General features: G+C 40.5%; 1 protein-coding gene across 7 annotated transcripts in view; it reads left to right on the top strand.

Moving 5' to 3' along the window:
* TMEM182 (transmembrane protein 182) overlaps nucleotides 1–21,038 on the top strand; it is a 352,761-nt gene that overhangs the window by 198,049 nt on the left and 133,674 nt on the right. The window contains exon 13 of one of the 7 annotated variants that reach the window (XR_014839658.1): nucleotides 206–1,822. The exons of the other annotated variants lie outside the window; for them this stretch is intronic. The gene's annotated coding sequence lies outside the window, so the exon portion shown is untranslated. Of the gene's footprint in view, nucleotides 1–205; nucleotides 1,823–21,038 lie in introns of those variants that run through there. 7 annotated transcript variants of the gene reach the window in all.

Raw genomic sequence — 21,038 nt, 5'->3', positions numbered from 1 at the left:
GAGGCAAGTCGAAGTGTTAGTACATTTCATATTTACAGAGAAAGGAAAAGAGGGGAAGTCCGTTCTGCTACACTTGTTTTCCATGTGAGGTTACTCAGCTTTCATCTCATTGCTCAGTTGCACTCTTTATTTTTAGCTTGTCTTTAGCACATCACTGGTTGATGACGTTAAAAATAGCTGACTTAATATTCTGCCTGGTGCACAGACCTGCCTCCTTAGGACTGGGACTCATCCTGGAGGGAATGCCTTGGAACAGTCCCCAAAAGGGAAACAGGAGCAGATAGTCTAATTTGCAACCCAAACTCAATCAGCGGCAAAAAGAGTGAGTTACACCGTCGACTCTCAGTGAAAACTCATGGGTATCCTTGAAGGGGGTGGGCTGCCTGAGGGATCTGTGGAGCAGGACCTTCTGTCTGTTTGCCCCGACAAGGAAAGTTGTCCTTCTCTTTCCTTCCGTCCTTCCCTCTCTTTTTTCCTTTTCCCCTCTCATTTCCCCTTCATTTCTCGGAATTCTACAGATTATTGAATTTTTCCTCCATGTCAGCTTCAGCGAGGCGCTGTGGTTTTGATGAAATACAGGGTACGGTCTTCTCAGGAGTTCATGGTGTGGTGGGAGATGGGAGGAAGTTCACAGGAGGAATCACAGCACCACACTTCCTTCCCAGTACACCAGAGAGGGGGTCTTGTGCTCACCAAGACGGAGCTACAACATTTCTGTGTTCCTGCATATTGCTTTGGGATGCCAGCCCTTCCCTCCAGTTTCCCTGGATTCCAGCAGGTGGCTTGGAGCTCATCTGGTTCTTGGTCTTTCCCTCTGTCTGAGACAATCATTCCTATCTGACAACATCCTGGTCTCTTTATTTAAAATCCTTTCCCTGCAATGTCCCTTTTTTCCTTCTTACTTAGCTAAGACCTTCCAGTGCTTGTGAGTTCATATCACATGGGAAATCTCTGCTAACACCCATTCTTTCCCATTCAGCATATTACATGCTTCAGCATACATTACACCTGTTTTTGTCACTTATTCCTCTTTTTTTGTCCTCTTTTCTCTCCAAATGAGACTGAGGGCAAGAGTTATATAATATGCTTTTTTTATTGAGATGTATTTGATTTACAATAATGTGTTAGTTTCAGGTGCACAGCAAAGTGAATCAAAATGAATACAAATACATATTTTCAGATTATTTTCCATGATAGATTATTACAAGGTTTTAAATATAGTTTCCTGTGCTATACAGTAAATCCTTATTGCTTATCTGTTTTATGTGTAGTCGTTTGTGTCTGTTGATCCCGTACTCCTAATTTACCCCCTTCCTTTTGCCTTTGGTAACTGTAAGTCTATTTTCCATGTCTGTGAGTCTCTTTCTGTTTTGATTCATTTGTATTATTTTTTTTCTTCCACTTATAAGTGATATCATCTATTATTTGTCTTTCTCTGTCTGACTTATTTCACTTAGTATGCTTATCTCTAGGTCCATCCATGTGGCTGCAAATGGCAGCATTCCATTCTTTTTATGGCTGAGTCATATCCCATTGTATGTATGTACCACATCTTCTTAAACCAATTGTTTATCGATGGGCACTTGGGTTGTTTCCATTTCTTGGCTCTTGTAAACAGTGCTATGAACACTGGGGAGCATATTCATAAAATACACTTTGTAAACCCTTGATAGCATCGATGGCAGTAGCATGCATTGATTGGCTTTTTACTGTCAACCAAGCAATGTGCTAACCTCTCTCCACATAGCATATCATTCAATGCTTGCAACAATCTTTGATGTCGTGGTACTGTTTTTCATGTGAGAAAACTGAAAAAAAAAAAGTTTTTAAAGTTAACTTGTCAAACTGGCCTCAATTGAGCCCACATATCTTGGCTCCAGAGCCTATGTTCTTTAATGCTGAATATCTAGGAAGTTTTCAGGAAAACCTGCTTAAGGGAATGGAGTGGGAGATGCTATGCAAATCTGAGAACCACCGAGAAGCCTTTTACAGGAATGCCTTGGGTGAGTGAAGCGGGCTTGTGGTGAATGCTTTTTATTGATTAATTGATTTCCCACATAAATAGTTTTGGAAATGTGGGTACTTTTAACCTTCAGACTTCAGAGGCACATTTTGCCGAGTGCAGAAGAGTCTGGAAAAGGTAGGGAAGACCAATTAGGAAAATGGGCTTGACTGGGGTTCTCTGGCTCAAAAAAAAAAAAGAGCAAAGAAATACAGTGAAATCTCACATTATTGTTGCAGTGGATTTTCAAATTTATTTTATAGTTTCATTGCTTCATAAATTCTGCTTTTTGCTTGGCTATTTCCCTCTATGTCCCTCCACCCATCTTTCTTCGTTCTCCCCATTCTTCCTCATTGGGACTGAAGGGAAGCCGTGCAGTCCTGGGAACTATACCAAAATCAGAAATAGGACTCAGCCCCACTGTCACGGTCACCTCACACAGAATCATCTATTGGTGCAGACATGAAGCACCACGATTGGTTTCCTGGCCAGAGGGAGAGCAGGCTGTCATCCAGGTGCTTGGTAACTGGGATGTTATACAGCCTTGCACAGACTTTCCTGCAGCTGCAGACTGGTCCCTACTCTGGGAACTAAGCATTAAAACTGTGGCCTTTGGGAGTTCCTGTTGTGGTGCAGCAGAAACGAATCTGAGTAGTATCCATGAGGAGGAGGGTTCAATCCCCGACCTCACTCAGCCAGCTGGGGACCTGGATCACCCTGAGTTGTGGTGTGGGTTGCAGACACAGCTCAAATCCTGTGTTGCTGTGGCTGTGGCATAGGCTAGCAGTGTAGCTCCAAATCTACCCCTAGCCTGGAAACTTCTATATGCTATGGGTGCAGCTGTCGAGAGCCATAACAGGGCAAGCAAACAAAGAAAAAGTAACTATGCCCTTTGCGAGGTGGTAATCTCAAAGATGAAGTCAATACCAGCACTTTGCCCAGGTCACTCTACAGCCATTCCTGTGAAATTCCCATACAGTCTGCATTTTCATCTCAGAAACAGCTGTTGAGATCCTGAAGAGCAAGGTCACAGATGTGGCATGATTAATTCTTAAAGTATATAGCATGATCATGTTGCAGACCACCACCCTAAAGGGCCCAGATCCTGCATGAGACCGTAACACATAAAACCATCTGGTACCAACACGGTGGAGGAGGATAGTGAGCCTGTTTCTTGCTAACTCAGAACCACCGCTGTCTCCCCTCCAGCTCCTGGTTGGTGTGATTAACAACTGTCCATGCCACTCTCAACCTCTTAAAATACAAATACAAAATCCTGTACTTTGCCACTTTCGGTAGGGTTTGCTTCTACTCTATTTAAGCATTCATTGCCCTGAACCTTTTATTACCCATAATTACTGCGCTCTCATTCCTTTACTTTCTCCTCTGGGGTTTATGTTCCCCCAGGTACCTTCGATCTGAGGCTGTTTTATTTTGATCCCAGTCTTCCAGACTGCTCTTAGCTTTTCGACTTCTCCATCCAGCCTGGATCCCATGCAGACACTTCATCTGCATCTCCCAAAGCCTTAATGTCCCCGCTCCTCCCCTTTCCAACACAGTGCAGCCTCCCCTCAGACCAGATCCCTCCAGAGCTGGTGAACAGCCCAGAGCGAAGACACCATTGCAGCCCACCTGTCCATGGTCACTTTCTTGCCCATTTCAAGCTTTCTGGTTCTTCTTAGATTTCTTTCCACCATCTCCCCTCTCATGCTCAGCAGATGCTGACCTCGTCCCGGAGGGCACAGAGACTACTCAGGCTCCAGTTTTCTCAACCTCAGGTCCCCACCCCCAGGATGCGTTTACGCAGACTGTCCTTGACCCCTCCCTCCCTCATCTTACTCTCTGTACTTCTTTTTTCTCCAAAGGTACAGAGAAATATCTTCTATACTTTTGCAAGGCTAACTGCATCTCTTCTCTAGAGCCCGCTTTTTCTTTTGATCTCCTTTCACACCTTTCTTCATCAATTAGCTCCTCTCTTTTCAAGGTTTTAATGTCCTCTTTTCTGCTATCTAAGTCCCAGCACTACACAAACACACTCAAGTATCTCCCACCATTAAAAGGTTATCCATCTCGTAGCTTTTGTAGCCATTATTTCCCCATCTCTGTCCTTCACTGTCTGGCCAGGCCTCCTGAAAGTCTACACTGGCAGTTGTCACAGGTTCACTCCTTCTTCTTCTTTTTTGAAATTAATACATTTTTAAAAATATGTTTTACTGGAGTATAGTTGACTTAGAAAGTTGTGTTCATTTCAGGTGTATAGCAAAGTAAATCAGCTATGCATATACATATATCTGTTCCTTTTCAGATTCTTTTCCCATGTATGTTATTACACAGTATTGAATAGATATCCCTGTGCTATACAGTAGGTCCTTGTTTGTTTTCTATTTTTTATATAGTAGTGTGTATATGTTAATCCCAACCCCCTTATTTATCCCTCCTGCCCCACAGGTCCCCTTTGGTAACCATGGATTTCATTTCATAATCTTTGAGTCTGTTTCTGCTTTTTAAGTTCTTTTGTAGCATTTTTTTATTAGATTCCACATATTAGGGATGATATTATCTTTCTCTGTCTGACTTACTTCACTTAGTATGAAAATAATTTCTAGGTCCATCTGTGTCACTGCAAATGGCATTATTTCATTCTTTTTTATGGCCGTGTAATATTCCGTTGTATATGTGTACCACATCTTTTTTATCTGACTCTCTTTTGATGGACACTTAGGTTGCTTCCATGTCTTGGCTCACCTCTTTAAATCACTGAAATCTGTTTTTTATCCCTGTGCCCCATCCAGGATGGTCCTTTCTCATGCTAATAGTAATTCCTGATTCAGAAGCCAGAGGAGCAACATTTAGCATCTTTCACCACGCTCTTTTCTTCTTGAATATCACTGCTCTTCTTTCCTCTCTGCAACCACTTCTCATTTCTTTTACTGGCAACAATTCTTATGCCATCACTAAACACAGGGGGTCACAGATACTCTGCTGAAATGTCCTTTCATCCAGCACACTCTCTGGAGGCCATTTCACCCATTGGCCACCTTTAAATTCAAGGTCTTCCACATTCGTATTTTTAGACCAGATTTCTCTTGAATATTAAAACCATGACTTCGCTTATTTTCTATATTTTCACCGAGGTAAACAAAGCTACCTCAAACACAATGCATCAAAACATGATTTATTTTCTTCCCACACAAACATGGAATCCCTCTTCTATTCCTTCCTCCCTGGGTGGTCCTGCCACCCACCCAGTTGCCTATCTAGACACAGAGGAGATATCCTAGATTCTTATTTTCCCCAGATTTCTTGAATGAACCTTCTCCATTGCTTTTGCCTTTGCCTTCTTCTTTTTTTTTTTTTTTTGGGTCATTTTAGCCACATCCACAGCATATGGAAGTTCCAAGGCTAGGGACTGAATTGGAGCTATAGCCACCAGCCTACATCACAGCCACACAATGCCAGATCTGAGCCACATCGGCGACCTACACCACAGCTCAAGGCAATGCCAGATCGTTAACTTATTGAACAAGGCCAGGGATTGAACCCATGTACTCATGGATACTAGTTGGGTAAATTATTACTGAGCCATAATGGGAACTCCCTGCCTTTATTTAAGGGATGGTTTCTCCCCTCGTGAGGGTGATGACACACCCCTTCTCTAGACACACAAATGCCAGCAGACTGGGCATTTGTGGTGACTTCCTTCCCTCTGCCCATCTGTCCTCTGCTGCAGCCACTGTCCTTCTTTTTCTCCGCCGTTTTGCTCCTGCTCAGCATTTCCTTCTTGTCCCAGCTTACTCAAGTAGGCGCCCCCTCAGTGTTTCTTTGATATTTCTCCCTCTTCCAGGGGAGCATTTTTTATATCTTGCATTATAAGCACTGATTTACTTCCTCCAAAACTAGACGGTGAGCTCGCTAAAGGTAAGATTTGTGTGTTTTGTTGTTATTTATGAGTATTCTTAGCACTTTATACAAGGCCAAGTGCATGTTGTTTGAATGAAAACAAGAACGAATAGCTTAACATTTCCAAGGAGACTAGCTAGCTGCCCATCCTACCCAGGAAAACACTGAGGAATGAAATCTGGCAATCTTGCTGACGGTTCTCCAGTCCTGATCATTTTCCCCCTTTCTTTTCCCTAAGTATTTATGCTTAAAAGCATCTTGGTATTTGAACTGTATTTTGCAACATGCACCTCATAGTCTATATTTCTTAGAGCTGCATGCCTGACATTCCCATCCCTAAGTTACCACTGCTTTTCTGCACAAGAATCTAACTGTTCAGTCTCTGCTCATGTGCCTCCTTAAGATTCTGTTGGAACCTGCCCAATTAAAGCCTGGGCAGGACCCCTTTGTGTGGATTCGTGCACGTTTATATGCACAGCCAATCTGCCAGTCCGGACCGACAGCCTCACACCAAAGCCTCTATTTCTCAGCAGGAATCCAGCAAACCAGATGTCAAGTGCGTATTTCCTGAGTATTTTATGGGATCCACAGAGAGGTTCTCACAGTGTGGTTCAGGCCTCAGTTTAGTGCAACTTGTCAAAATGAATTGTTTCATTTCTATACCACAAATGCCAGGTTGAGAGAAAAAAAATTTTTTAAATAAATTCTGCATGAGAATTTAGGCTTTCATGTCCTTAATGAAAATCCCATGAACTTTCCATAGTTGGTGTAAGGTCCTGGAGCTGGAGGCAGGGAGTGTGGGAGTCTACTTGTTCAGCCAGGTGGAAGAAGGAGCTTGTCCTCCATCACAAGTTATCAGCTCAAGGGAGAAGAGATGAGAAAGCCCTGTCTCCATGAGGTCCAGGACATCCCAGGAGGTGCAGACTCATGATATCAGGGCACAAGACAGAGTTTCAAGGAGGACTGCTTTTTTCTTCACCTGGAGAAATGCAAGCAGTAGCCACAGGTTATTCAACAAATCCCACATTCTCATTTGCTCTCTGGGGGTTTTCCGACCTGGTGTTCCCACCGGACCACAAATTTCCTAAATGCAGAATGGAATTCTTCCCTTGACATTTACAATTTAATCTTTAGTGAAAAATTACCTTTCCCGCATAATGGTTAAGAATGTGGTCTCTGTATCAGCCACAGTGGGGTAGGAACATTGATTCTAGCCCTCCTTAGATAAGAGTCTTTGGATGTGCAGGATGGAGACAGACGCTGTGTGTTCAGTTGTTCTATACTGTGTATACTGTGCTCAGCCCAGGGCTTGCACTCTGTAAATATGATCACTCTACAAACATGATCTATAAGTATGCTCTATTGTGTGCACTGTAAATAACACTATTAATATGATCTATTATGAGTCAACACAGTACATAGATACAATCTACTGTGCCTTGTGAATAATACTGTTGATATTACAGTAATAATAATAATAGGTTCCAATTCGCTGTACCTCCTTCAAGTATCTTACAAGATAGCGACCTTCTGATGACATGGAAATTCTCTTTTCTGAAAGAGTGGTGCCATATTGTAGATCCACGGGTCCCTCTCAGCTGAGTTATGTGTAAGTGCTGTTATGTTTCATAATCACTGACTTTTTTTGTCTCTAGTTTTCTCAGTTATCCATCAGTCAGCCACAGCCTGCATTTCCCTCCCTGCTCAGCTGCTGGAACTCAGTGACATCCCATCTAACCTGCTGTTTTGAGCCAAGCTTGAGCAAGTGCACTATTTCAGGAAGTCAAGAGCCAGTGCCCACTGGTGGGTGTGGACCATGTGTGGCTGCTGTAGACTGGGCACCTGTGCTTTAATTTTTCTAAGTGTCCACAAGACACTGTTTTCCTTTAACTCCATTGGTTCAGCACCTTGGCTTTTCCTGTTTTAGCCCCTGGGAATCTTGGCCGTTACTATTGTCTTGTCTCAAATCCCAGATTGTGTGTATCTGGCACTTTACTTCCTAGTCTCCATCCAGGACTCAATTCCCACTACCCTGTGGGCTGGTGTCCTGGAACTATATAAAATCCTAAGAGTATGCTTGACTGCAGGTGAAATCTATTGCCTTCTCTACATATTCAGTCTCTCCTTCCCTTGGGGCTTTTCAGCAAATTCCTTATCAAGTCCAACCTATTTCTTCAGCCTGCCCTAACTGTTGCAATCCTCATGGATCTTTTGCTTCTTGGTATTTCACTTTATAATTGATTATGTTTTCCTTTGCGTGTAACTTGTCTCACTTGAAGATAGAAGACATTTCTGAGTTTTCTTAGAGTATTCCACTTGTCAGCCTTATGAACAATGTCTGTTAATGGAGAGACTGATGGAATTACAGAATGAAGAAAGAATTTTCTATATGCCTATAACTAAATTGTCAGAAGTCAACATTTTAGGAGTTCCACTGTGGCACAGTGGGTTAAAGATCTGCTGTTGCTGCAGCCGTGGTGTAGGTTGAAGCTGTGGCTCATCTCTAATCCCTGGCCTGGAAACTTCCATATGCTGTGAGTATAGGGAAAGAAAGAAAGAAAGAAAGAAAGAAAGAAAGAAAGAAAGAAAGAAAGGGAAAGAAAGAAAGAGAAAGAAAGAAAGAAAGAAAGAGAAAGAAAGAAAGAAAGAGAAAGAAAGAAAAAGAAAGAAAGAAAGGAAGGAAGGAAGGAAGAAGAAAGAAGAAAAGAAGAAGAAAGAAAGAAGGAAAGAAAGGAAGAAAGAAAGGAAGGAAGAGAAGGAAGGAAAGAAGGAAGGAAGGAAGAGAGTTAATATTTTAGAGAATGTATATATTTTAGCTGAAGGAACACTAACCTTAGAGTCCTAAGTCTTAGTTCAAATTTTGTCTTCTGCCTACTCATCTGCTGTGGAAACGTAAACCTCCTGAGACTATTTGCTCATAATTTAAACAGAGTTAATACATCAGCCTAATTTTTTGCTTGAAGATTAAATTCAATGATGAATGTGAAAATACTTTGAAAAGCACAACATTATTATCACTGGGAATCCTGTATTTTGTAAGAAGTAGTCATGATGGATTTCTGGTTTACTTTTATTATGATTTTATTACCAACATCCTTATGTTATCACCAGGTAATATTTAGTTTTGAACAAATGCCTTTGCTTCCAACCTCGGTGTACCTTTTCAGTCTTCATTTGCAGGTGCATCATTAACTCAATGAATCACTGGTGACCTGTCCATTGAGAAAATGATCAGTCTGCCTTCCTTATACGGCCAGATTCAGATCCTATATAGGACAAGAAGATAACTTATAGAAATGTCTCACCTCAAGCACTGGGGTGGCAAAAGGGAAAATTCTTTGAAACAACAACAAAAGACAAGTATGATTCATTGGTTCCACTCAGATCACCCCTCCACCTCTTTGGTGCTCCCCATGGGGGGCCCCAGGACGCACAGGAGGACGCTGGCGATTTAGAAGCCCCTCCATAGAGTTGTAAACAAAAATGAAAGAGGCTGGCTCTGACTTTGATTTTTCTCTTGAATCACTTACTTTTTAAAAGCCAATTACGTCTGGTGAATATTTGTCTTTCCTGTTCAACAAATTATTTATTTAAATAGTTCTTAAGAAGCGGCTCTTTGGGATTCTGTTTGGGAAGATGCTTTGAACATCTGAGGTACGGAATTCCTTTATTAGTCATAGGCTGTACATCCCTCATCAGGTCCCTTTCCACAGAGTCCTGCAGGCTCTCTGCTCAGGCAGCTCTCAGAAGAAATGATGAGCTGCTCTCTTGGCAGCCTGTGCTGCTTAACCGGCTTCTCTTAAACCGGCTTGAGCAAAGCCTTCAGTTAACATCACTGCTCAAGTAAAAATGTTATTAAACTCGCAGACTTCGTGAAGAAGAGGAATTATGCCGGTGAGCAGAGCTGGTGGGATTTACCTGTTGACATAGACAGTGAGCGGTTAGAAGACACAATGATGTCGGACGCATCCTATGGCAGCGTCTGGTGGAAGGTGCACAGTCAGTGTTTGCTAAATTAATGATGACGTGGATGGAGTCCAGCCCAACACATGGTATTGAAATCCTGTCTGGGGCATTCTTGCCAGCCCATTCTAGAACACTTCCACTGACAGGGAACTCTGAAACTCTGGATGTGGCAAACAGGGGAGCTGACTCAAAATTCACGTGCTGGCTTGTCTTCCCCTTCTGCCTCCTGCCTCATGATTGTAAGCATCTTTCTCCCCCTTCTTAAACCCATACTCTCTTTCGGTACCCCCTCACAGTCAAGTTGACTCGAAGTGAAGATTTTGACAAATCCTTCACTCTGAGGTATAAACAAGCAGTACTTCCTGGAATATTGCATTCTCTTGGGGTCATTTGCATTTTAGCAGAGCATGGATATTTAAATTTTTAAAATTGATCTCTATCTAAGAGTAAAATTTCCAGCTCCCATCAATGGCTGGAAGAGAATTCCTCCCTCCTTCCCTTGTCAGCTGCGAGGCCTTCCCGGACCCTGAAATCCTGTCTAGGGGGACAGCTATCCTGCATCCTGTGTAGAATCTAAGAGGAGGCAAAAACAAGCATCCCTGAGTGTTATGACCTCGACGTTAGCAAACTCCCCCTTATTTCTTCTTGGGAACTTTGCATTATCCCCTCTATTTTACCAATGATGAAGTATTTTATGATTTTCCTAGTAAGTTATTTTTTTATTTTGGAAATAAAAGAAATTTTTGAACTCTTCCATTTGCTAATATATTCCATCTGATTGGTAATGCTTTCATTATCCTAAGAAAATAGAACTATTTTGCATTATGGGAACTATTTTGTGGACACTCTAATCAATTCTAAAGAGAGCCTCTCAGAATGAGGGGGCCGCTAGCACATTTAACTGAAAGCAGGTCTTAGAGCCAACCCCAGACCCAGAGATGGCAATTAGCAGAAGTTCTGAGCCTGAGCAAACCGGGTTCTACTGGCTCCCCAGTCCTCCTGAGACCTGCTGCAGCCTGGGAAGGGTTTGAATTGATTTCTGCCTGTGCTCAAAGATCTGTAGACTATGCCAACAGAGCAAGAGAATGCTAGAATTAAAGGAAGAGCGTGCTTATTCCCCTCCCCACCAGATTGGTCCTGGTAGGCGTGCCTTTCCCTTTGGAACCCAGGGAGGCCTTTGTCAATGGAGGTCTTACATGAGGCTGGAGGGGGCCCTGCTATTGTTTCCATGGGGGGAAAATGATGAACAGATATACTCTATTTCCTGCTAGTTGCTCCCAATCATGGATACAAATACAGCTAGCACAGTAGCAGTGGGAACTGCAAAATGAAAGCATGGGGTTGGCAGCTTGGGTAGAAAGAACAGAGATTGTTCCAAAGGAGAAAAGACAGGCTGCAGATGATCAGGGCACTAATGTAGATGTGATAATAGCACAAACAGAGTCACACACAGGAAGAGAGGACGAGGACGATCGTGATGCATCTGAGTAGAGCATACTCAGCTGGAAAGCCCTTTCCTACTTGCCAGGGTGAATATTTCAAGGGGAGAGAGGCAGGGCACAGTTCTCCCTCCCTTGCAGAGTGAGTGTCTAGGATCATTAGGACCCGGAGTAGAAAAATGGAAATAATTTGACAAAATGCCCAGAGGCACCACATGATATAAAGCATGACATTTTTCACATATGTGTAGGCTTGTTGCAAAATGGGCAATGCTTCTAAGAAGGGGAGCTTTAAAAATGTAGATATGGAGTCAACTTTTAGTTATCTGAGCTCATGCAGTTGTGGAAGATAAGCAAGGAAATGAACATTTTTTTTTTTTTTTAAAGGCAGATAATCAAAAGCATGTATGTGCGGTTCGAGAGGGCAGCCTGTGAGTGTGTGTGCAGATCTGGCACTCTGTGCGTTGCTTGATATTAAAATGTATTTGTCTTCCATGAATACACATTAGGGTGACTGGAGAAAACAATAGGAGACCTGATTTCTAGTTTTCATACTGCTGCTGCTTGCTGTGTAACCCCGGAGAAGTCAGAAAACCTCTCTGACTGTCAACTGGCAATGTAAAGGAACTGGTCTTGCTCTGCCTTCCAGGTGCGTAATGATGTGATTGGTTGGAATATCCAAGTACATTCCAATATCCCCTCTGATGATAAAGCTCTGTATTGCCTTGGACCTGGTCATCAGATGGACAGGATAAAAAAGAGGGAGAGAAAGGAAATAGCCCAGTTAGGAAACGGAAAATAAGGGTCTGGGGCAAAACAAAGTAGATCGTTTGAACTCGGAAGCCGATGCTGAGGGTAAGTTTAAAGACCCCTGAAAGTATCCAATCTGTGTGCCCGGAGCCTAGGATCCTACATGAAACAGGGCTCTGCCTCTGCCCCCAGGAGCCCGATGACCCACTGTCCCCAGTCAGCAGGTGGTCCCTGCACTTGTGGCCTGAATTGCAGAGTGAGACCAACTCTTTAACCCTGCTGGACAAGCCAGTACCTCGACCACGGGCCCTACCTGAGCCCCCTGTGCTGCTGTGACAGGGGAAAAAGAAGAGATAGAGGTTTCTAGCCATGTGAGAAAATGACCAGGTGGGCAGACGGTAAAGCTGCATTTTGATAAAAAGAAGTTTTAAAAAATTATAATCCACCCAATATTTTGCACATAGACTATCTTTTAATTCTCCTCTTTACATCATGTTTCCCTATAAGCTTCTGGAGCCAAGGCCAAGTCCTGAGGCTCAGGGTACAGGGGAGGAGCCAAGAGGAAAAGACCAGGGCTGCTGAAAAGTCTCAAAGCTCATTTTCTTTTTTCAGGAAAGCTGTGTCTTTAAGGGTCAAGTTTTGTGGGGAAAGGAAGGGGTTTCTATAGGACAAAAACCCACACAAAGATGGAGAAGTGGTGGATCTCACCCTTGGGTTCTCCTATAGGTGATGGAGAGAGGTGACTCAGAACAGGAAGTAGGGGGGAGCTCTTTCGGGATTGGGAAAGTCAAGGGGACGGGATCTGGGCTCCCTCTCGGAGTCAGCTGGAAGACACTGGAGAAGGTCCAGAGTTTTCCACCTGCACCCAAGGGAGAAGAGAGCATTTACTTGTGACTTTGGCAAGTAGGTCAGAGGAGAGTCACAAGGATCGGACTCACTTGGGGTAGAAAGCTGGGGGCTGGGACGACTGAGTCTCTAAATTCTTCAGTGACATGAGTCCTGCTGAGCCACATGGCATTGGGTTGTAAGGATGTACCACATTTTATTGGATAAATGATCTATTCTCATGCCTTTGGGTATTTCCAACTTCTTCACAAAATGATCCTTTTAAAGAGGAACTCCAGGGCAATACTGGGAAACATTTACTGGTCTATCTTTGCTCTCAGTGAAGCAGAGTTCCTCCATCGGTGGGTCATAGCTCTGTGGTCTAGACACGTGGTACTTCGAAACAACACAAAACAACACAGACCACCTGCACTGGAACCTCCAGAGGTGGGGGTTGTGTGTTTAAAAGGCTCTGTAGGAAATTCTGGTGGGCACCCAGGTCTAAGGTTTTTACTAACGAGGTCACTGAGATGTTTCTGTGTATAGATTTAAAAATCGGTTTGATTCTCAGCCTTTTGCCCTTGAAGTATAATCTTAGGTAAGGTTCTGAATTTTTCTTAGAAAAACACACAGAGCAAAAACCAAGCCTGGTGGTGTTTGCTGAGGGGCAGTTTTCTCCGAGCCCCCTCACCTGGGTTTATGCTCCAATGAGGAGGATACTAGCTGAAGCGTCTGTGGGGAGGGGCTGTGTTCTTGTTATTTTCTGTGTTCAGTGAATATCCAGAGAATCATGTAGGTGGAAATTAGGTAGAATTTCCCAAACGGTGCTCCATGGATCAGTCATGAGAGAGAGAAAGGGGTTTGAGAGGAAGTGGCAAAATAAATTTGTAAAATGAAGCAAATATTCTCTGGAAGGTCAAAATTGGTATCAGAAGTATTTAAAGTGGTGAGAAGTCCTACATGAAGAATTATTATTTTTTAATTTTTTTAACCAGATGAGACCCTTTATCTTTTTTAATTTAATTTAATTTAATTTTACTTTTTTTGCTTTTTAGGGCCGTACCTGCAGCATATGGAAATTCCCAGGCTAGGGGTCAAATAGGAGCTGTAGCTGCCAGCCTCAGCAACACGGGATCCAAGCCACATCTGCAACCTATACCGCAGCTCGTGGCAATGCTAGATCCTTAACTCACTGAATGAGACCAGGAATCAAACCCATGTCCTTATGGATAGTAGTCGGGTTTGTTACCCGCTGAGCCACAGTGGGAACTCCTGCATTTACACAAATGTTTATCATCCGTTTTTAGTTAGTTTTTGTGAAAGACGTAAAGTCAGTGTCTATATCATTTTTTGCATGTGGATTTCCAGTTGTTGCAGTGTTTTTTTTTTCTTCTTTTTTTTCTTTTTGGCTACACTCACAGCATGAGCCTGAGCCAGGGACAGAACCTGAGCCACAGCAGTAACAACACCAGATACTTAACCCCTCTAAGCCACCAGGGAACTCCCAGTATTGTTTTTATGAAAATGCTCTGTTTGTGCCATTGTATTTCCTTTGCCACTTTTTGTAAGATTAACTCATTATATTTATGTGGGTAAATTTTGGGCCTCTATATTATGTTCTGTTGACCTATTGTCTGATATTTCTCCAATACCATACTTTATAGCTGTAGCTTTATAGTACGCCTTGAAGCCAGGTAGCCTTAGTCCCCCAGCTTTGTTCTACAGTATTGTGTGGGCTATTCTGGGTCTTTTACCTCTCCATACAAACTTTTGAGTCAACTTTTGACAAGATTCACATAATAAATTGATGGGATTTTGATTGGATTTGCATTGAATCTATAGATCAAGTTAGGAAATACCAAGATCTTGGCGATAAAAATTGAGTCTTCCTATACAGGAATATGGAATATCACTCCACTTTATTTTTTTTTAATTTTTCTTTGTTATCTTTATCAGTTTTGTAGTTTCCTTCCTGTATATCTTGTGCTTATTTTGTTAGGTTTACACCCAAATATTTCAGTTTTGGGGTGCTAATGTAAATGATAATATAGGCACACCTCATTTTATTGCTCTTTGCTTTACTGTGCTTAACAGATATGCTTTTTTTTTTTTTAACAAATGAAGGAGTGTGGCAAGCAAATCTATAGGCAGCATCTTTCCAACAGAATTTGCTCACTTTGTGCCTCTGTGTCATGTTTTGGTAACTCTCTTAATATTTCAAGCTTTTTATTATTTGTTATGGTGACCGGTGGTTTGTGGTCCTCGATATCACTGCTATGACTTGCTGAAGGCTCAGATGACAGTTAGCAATTTTTAGCAAGAGCATTTTTATTTTTTGCATTCATTATTTTATTTATTTTTATTTTCATTTTTTTGTTTTATCATTTAGCTTGGAAGTGGTAGAGTTTATTTTTTAATTTTTTTTAATTTTCCCAACACATTATTTTTTTTCTACTGTACAGCTGGTGACTGAGTATTTTTAAATTAAGGTGTGTATATTGTCTTTTTAGACATAATGCTGTTGCACACAGATTACAGTATAGTGTAAACAAAATTTTCATGTACACTGGGAAACCAAACAATTTTGTGACTCTTTTTATTGCAATATTTGCTTTATTGTGGTGGTCTGGAACTGAACCCAGGATATGTTTTATGCGTTTATTTGAACTTGCACTTGTCCATTGCTAGTATACAGGAAAGCGATTGGATTTTTATACTAACTTTGTATGCTGCAGCTTTGCTATAATTACTTATTAGTTTCAGGGTTTTTCTTGCTTTCAGATTTTCCACATAGGTGATCATGTTGTCTGCAATAAAATACAGCTCTATTGGTTCCTTCTCAATATATAGTCTTTATATTTCCTTTTAATGTTTTCTTGCATTAACTTGGTCTTCCAGTACAAGATGGGACATCCTGCAATTGTTCCTGATATTGGCAGAAAAGCTTTGAATTTATTGCTGAGAGTTTTTAATCATGAATTGGTGTTGGAATTTGTAAAACTCTTTTTCTGCATCTTTGGATATGTCATGTGATTTTTCTCCTTTAGCCTGTTAATGCAATGGACTAAACTCATTGATTTTTGGACAACTGTGTAACTTAGAAGAATTCCACTTGGTCATGCTGTATACTTACTTTTTATTTATTGTTAGATTTGATTTGCTAATATTTTGTTAGAACTTTTACGTCGCTCATGAGAGAAATTGATCTCTGAGAGAAACTTTCTTGTCTTTTTCCATTTTGATGTTAGGTTTTTGATATTGGTGTAATGCTGGTCTCATAGAGTGTGTTAGGAAGTATTCTCTCTGCTTGTATCTTCTGTAAGAGATTGTAGAGAATTGATATAATTTCTATTTTAAATGCCTGGTAGAATTCACCAGTGAACTCCTCTGGGCCTGGTGCTTTCTATTTTGGAAAGTTATTAATTGTTGATTGAATTTATTTAATAGTTATAGGTCTATTCAGGTTGACTATTTATTCTTTTTTTTTTTTTTTTTTTTTTTTGTCTTTTTGTCTTTTGTTGTTGCTATTTCTTGGGCTGCTCCCGCGGCATATGGAGGTTCCCAGGCTAGGGGTCAAATCGGAGCTGCAGCCACCGGCCTACGCCAGAGCCACAGCAACGCGGGATCCGAGCCGCGTCTGCAACCTACACCACAGCTCACGGCAATGCCGGATCGTTAACCCACTGAGCAAGGGCAGGGACGGAACCCGCAACCTCATGGTTCCTAGTCGGATTCGTTAACCACTGCGCCACGACGGGAACTCCCGACTATTTATTCTTGTGTGAGTTTTGACAGACTATGTCTTTCAAGAAATAGGCCCACTTCATTAGGTTATCACATTTGTGGGCATAGAATTATTCAAAATATTTCTTCATTATATTTTTCATGTCCATAGAAAATGTAGTGATGTCCTCTCTTTCATTTCTAATATTAGTAATTTGTGCCTTCTTTCTTTTTTCCTAGTTAGCTAACTAGAAGTATTGATTTTATTGATCTTTTCAAAGAACCAGCTTTTGGTTTTGTTAATTTTCTCTATTGATATCCAGTTTTCACTTTCTTTGATTCTACCCTAGTTTTTATTATTTATTTTCTTCTGCTACTTTGAATTTAATTTATATTTTTCTAGTTTCCTAAGGTGGAAACTTAAATTACTGATTTTAGATCTTTCTCCTTTTCTCATATATGTATTCAATAGTATAAATTTTCCTTGAAACTGCATTTTTTGCATCCCACACATTTGAGAATTTGTATTTTTGTTTTGATTTAGTGCAATGTAATTTTAAAATTCTTTGGAGATTTCTTATTTGACCAATATGTTATTTAGAAGTATATTATTTAACCTCCCAGTGTTTGGGGATTTTCTAGACATCTTTCTGTTATTGATACATAGTTTATTTCCACTAGGGTCTGAGATTTGACATTGTGTGATTTCTCGTCTTCTAAGATGTGTTTTAGGGCCCAGAATGTGGTTTATCTTGGTGAATGTTCCATGTAAACTTATGAAGAATATGTATTCTGCTGTTGTTGGATCACATATGATGTAATCTAAGTGTCAATTTTATTCAGTTGATTGATGATGCTGTTGAGTTCAATTATACCTCACTGATTTTCTGCCTGCTGGATCTGTCAATTTCTGATAGGGGGATAATAAAGTCTCCCAGTGTAATAGTTGATTTATGCAATGATCTCTGAAGTTTTCTCATTTTTCCCTCATGTATTTCAGTCTTCTATTAGTTGAATACACATTAAAGATTGTAGTATCTTCTGGAATATTGACCACTTTATCATTATGTTGTGGTTCTGTTTATCCCTGATGGCTTTCCTTGCTCTGAAATCAGCTATGTACAAAATTAATATAGTTACTCCTCCTTTCTGTTGATCAGTATTAGCATGGTATTTCTTTCTCTTCCCTTTACTTTTTTTTTTTTTTTTTTTTGTCTCTTTCTAGGGCTGCACCCACAGCATATGGAGGTTCCCAGGCTAGGGTTCTAATCAGAGCTGTAGCTGCTGACCTATGCCAGAGCCACAGCAACTCAGTATCTGAGCTGTGTCTGCGACCTACACCACAGCTCACAGCAATGCCAGATCCTTAACCCACTGAGGGAGGCCAGGGATTGAACCCACAACCTCATGGTTCCTTGTGGGATTTATTAACCACTGAGCCACGATAGGAACTCCATCTCTTCCCTTTACTTTTAATTTATATGCTTCTTTATATTTAAAGTGGGTTTCCTGAAGATAATATATAGTTGGATCGTATTTTTTGATCCACTTAAACAATCTCTGTCTTTCGATTAGTGTATTTACTATAAGTGATTACTGATATATTTGGATTAATATCTATTATATTTGTTACTATATTTGTTGTTGTTGCCTGTTGCCCTTCTTCTTTGTTTCTATTTTTCTCTTACACACTTTTCCTTTTTATTTTTTTCTTTTTGGCCACACCACTGCATGTGAAAGTTCCTGGGCCAGGGATCGAACTGCCTTTTGTAGTTTTAATTGAGCATTGTATATGATTCCATATTCTCTTCTTTCTTATCATATCAATTATAATTCATTTTCAACTTTTTTTAGTGGTTGCCCTAGAATTTGCAGCATACATTTATGACTAATCCAAGTCCACTTTTGAAGAACAGTATTCTACTTCATATAGTGCAAGTGCATTATAATAATAAAATAGTCCTAGTTCTTCTACCCTTGTATGATTGCTGTCATTCATTTCACTTATACATAATCATAATTATATATGTATACTTTTGTATATATAGATATATATTCATATATATGTGAAGATAATTTAAAACATTGTTGCTGTTATTATTTTAAATAAACTGTTACCTTCATATAAATTAAGAATAAGAAAAATAAAAGTTTATATTTTGTCTTCGTTTGTTTATTATCTGATACTCTTTCTTTTTTCATGAAGATCCCAGTTTCTTTTCTTAATCATTTTCCTTCTTTCTGAAGATTTTCTTTTCTTTCTTTCTTTTTTTTTTTTTTTTTTTTTTTTTTTTTGCCTTTTCTAGTGCTGCACCCATGGCATATGGAGGTTCCCAGGCTAGGGGTCTAATAGGAGCTGTAGCTGCTGGCGTACACCAGAGCAACAGCAACACCAGATCCAAGCTGCATCTGCCACCTACACCACAGCTCACAGCAATGCTGGATCCTTAACCCACTGAGCAAGGCCAGGGATCGAACCCACAACCTCGTGGTTCCTAGTCAGATTCGTTAACCACTGAGCCACAACGGGAACTCCTGAAGATTTTCCTTTAACATTTTTTGCAAGACAGGTATACTGGGAACAAATTCAATTTTTATTTGTCAGTAAAGTCCTTTATTTCTCTTTCTCTTTGAAGGATAATTTCTTGGGTACATAATTATTGGTCAGTGGTTTTCTTCTTTCAATAGTTTAAATATTTTACTCCACTCTCCTTTTATTTGAATGATTTCTGAGCAGAAATTTGGTGTAATTATTACCTTTGCTCCTTTATGGGCAAACTATTTTTCTTTTCTTTTTCCATTTCTGTCCTCTGCCAAATATTTTCTTTACCTTTAACTTTTTGAAATGTGAATATAGTATGCCTAGATGAAATTTTTTAGCCTTTATTCTTTTTGGTGTTCTCTGAACTTCCTAGATCTGTGGTTTGGTTTCCAACATTAATTTGGAGGAAATACTCAGTCATTATTTCTTCAAATATTGCTTCTGTTCCTTTCTGTCTTTTCCTTTTGGAGTTCATATTATGCACATGGTATACCTTTTCATAGTTGTCCTAGAGTTCTTGGATATTTTGTTCTTTCCTTAATTTCAGTCTTCTATTCTCTTCTTAATTTCAGTCTTTTATTCTCTTTCCTCTTCAGTTTTGGAAGTGCCTATTGTCATTCTCAGGCCCAGAGATTCTTTTCTCAGCTGTGTCAAGTCTACTTATGAGCCTATCAAAGATTGTCTTTATTCTATTACAGGTTTTTTTTTTTTTGTCTCTAGAATTTCTTTTGATTCTTTATTAGAATTTCCATCTCTTTGCTTACATTATCCATCTGTTCTTGCATGTTTTCTACTTTTTTAATTAAATCTCTTAGCATATTAATATAGTTTTCAAAAATCCCTCGTTTGATAGTTCCAACATCCCTGCCATATCTGACTCTAGTTTTATTTTCTTTTTCTTTCTTTCTTTTCTTTCTTTCTTTTTTTTTTTTTTTAGGGCCTTACCTGGCAAAAGTTCCCAGGCTAGGGCCTGAATCAGAGCTGCAGATGCTGACCTTCACCACAGAGGCGGCAACACCAGATCCAAGCTGCCTCTATGACCTCTACCACAGCTGGATCCCTGACCCACAGAGTGAGGCCAGGCATCAAACCCATATCCTCATGGACCCTAGTCAGATTCGTTTCTGCTGAGCCACAACAGGAATTCCTGACTCTAGTTTTGATGCTTGTTCAGGGTCTTCAAACTGCAGTTTTTGACCTTTGATATGCCTTATAATTTTTGTTATAGAAGATAGATATGATCTGCTAGGTAAAGAGAACTGTAATAAATAGGTCTTATTAATGTAGTGGCATGGTGTGGGGTCAGGGGAAGTGTTTTACAGTCCTTGATTAGGTCTCAGTCTTTTAATAAGTCCATTCATCTGGACTCTAATCTTCACAAGAGCTCTTAATCCTGCCAGACTCCACCTCTGTTACGTGTAACAAGATGGCTAGAGAAGGCTGGAGCTGGATATTTCCCTTCTTCCAGATCATTTAGAAGCCTATAAAATCTCATCAGATAAAGCCTCTCCTGAGGGCAGGCCTTATTAGGAAGAAGAGACCTCTGTTATATTTCAAGATGTTTCCTTTTCCCTCCTCCTCCCCACCCTCCTAAGAAGCAGGAGGGCCTTTTTCTGATTTGCTATGAGACAGTTACAGGATTCCTGGAGAGAAAACTCACAAAAACACAGGGGCCATGTATCACTAGGTGCCCCCTAGAGTTTTTCACTCTCAGATCTGTACACACTAAGCCTCCAGCAATTTGTCCAGTATGTTTCATTTCATGTTTCCCTACCTGGTTCTGTTTCCTGTGGAGGTTTCAACTCATTGGTTCCTGCTCTAGTAAGTTATAATTCTTTGTCTTTGCCTATAGGTCTCCCCAGTTTTAGGGCAGTGGTTTTGCCTGTAGCCT

The sequence above is a fragment of the Sus scrofa genome, chromosome 3 (assembly GCF_054392235.1).
Source record: "Sus scrofa isolate SSC_HxYL_T2T_F1_AM1 chromosome 3, Sscrofa_HxYL_maternal_Yorkshire_Landrace_v2.0, whole genome shotgun sequence".
In the NCBI taxonomy this organism is placed as follows: Eukaryota; Metazoa; Chordata; class Mammalia; order Artiodactyla; family Suidae; genus Sus; species Sus scrofa.
Note: the sequence above shows the minus strand (reverse complement) of the source record. Positions and strands in the feature narration are given on the sequence as shown.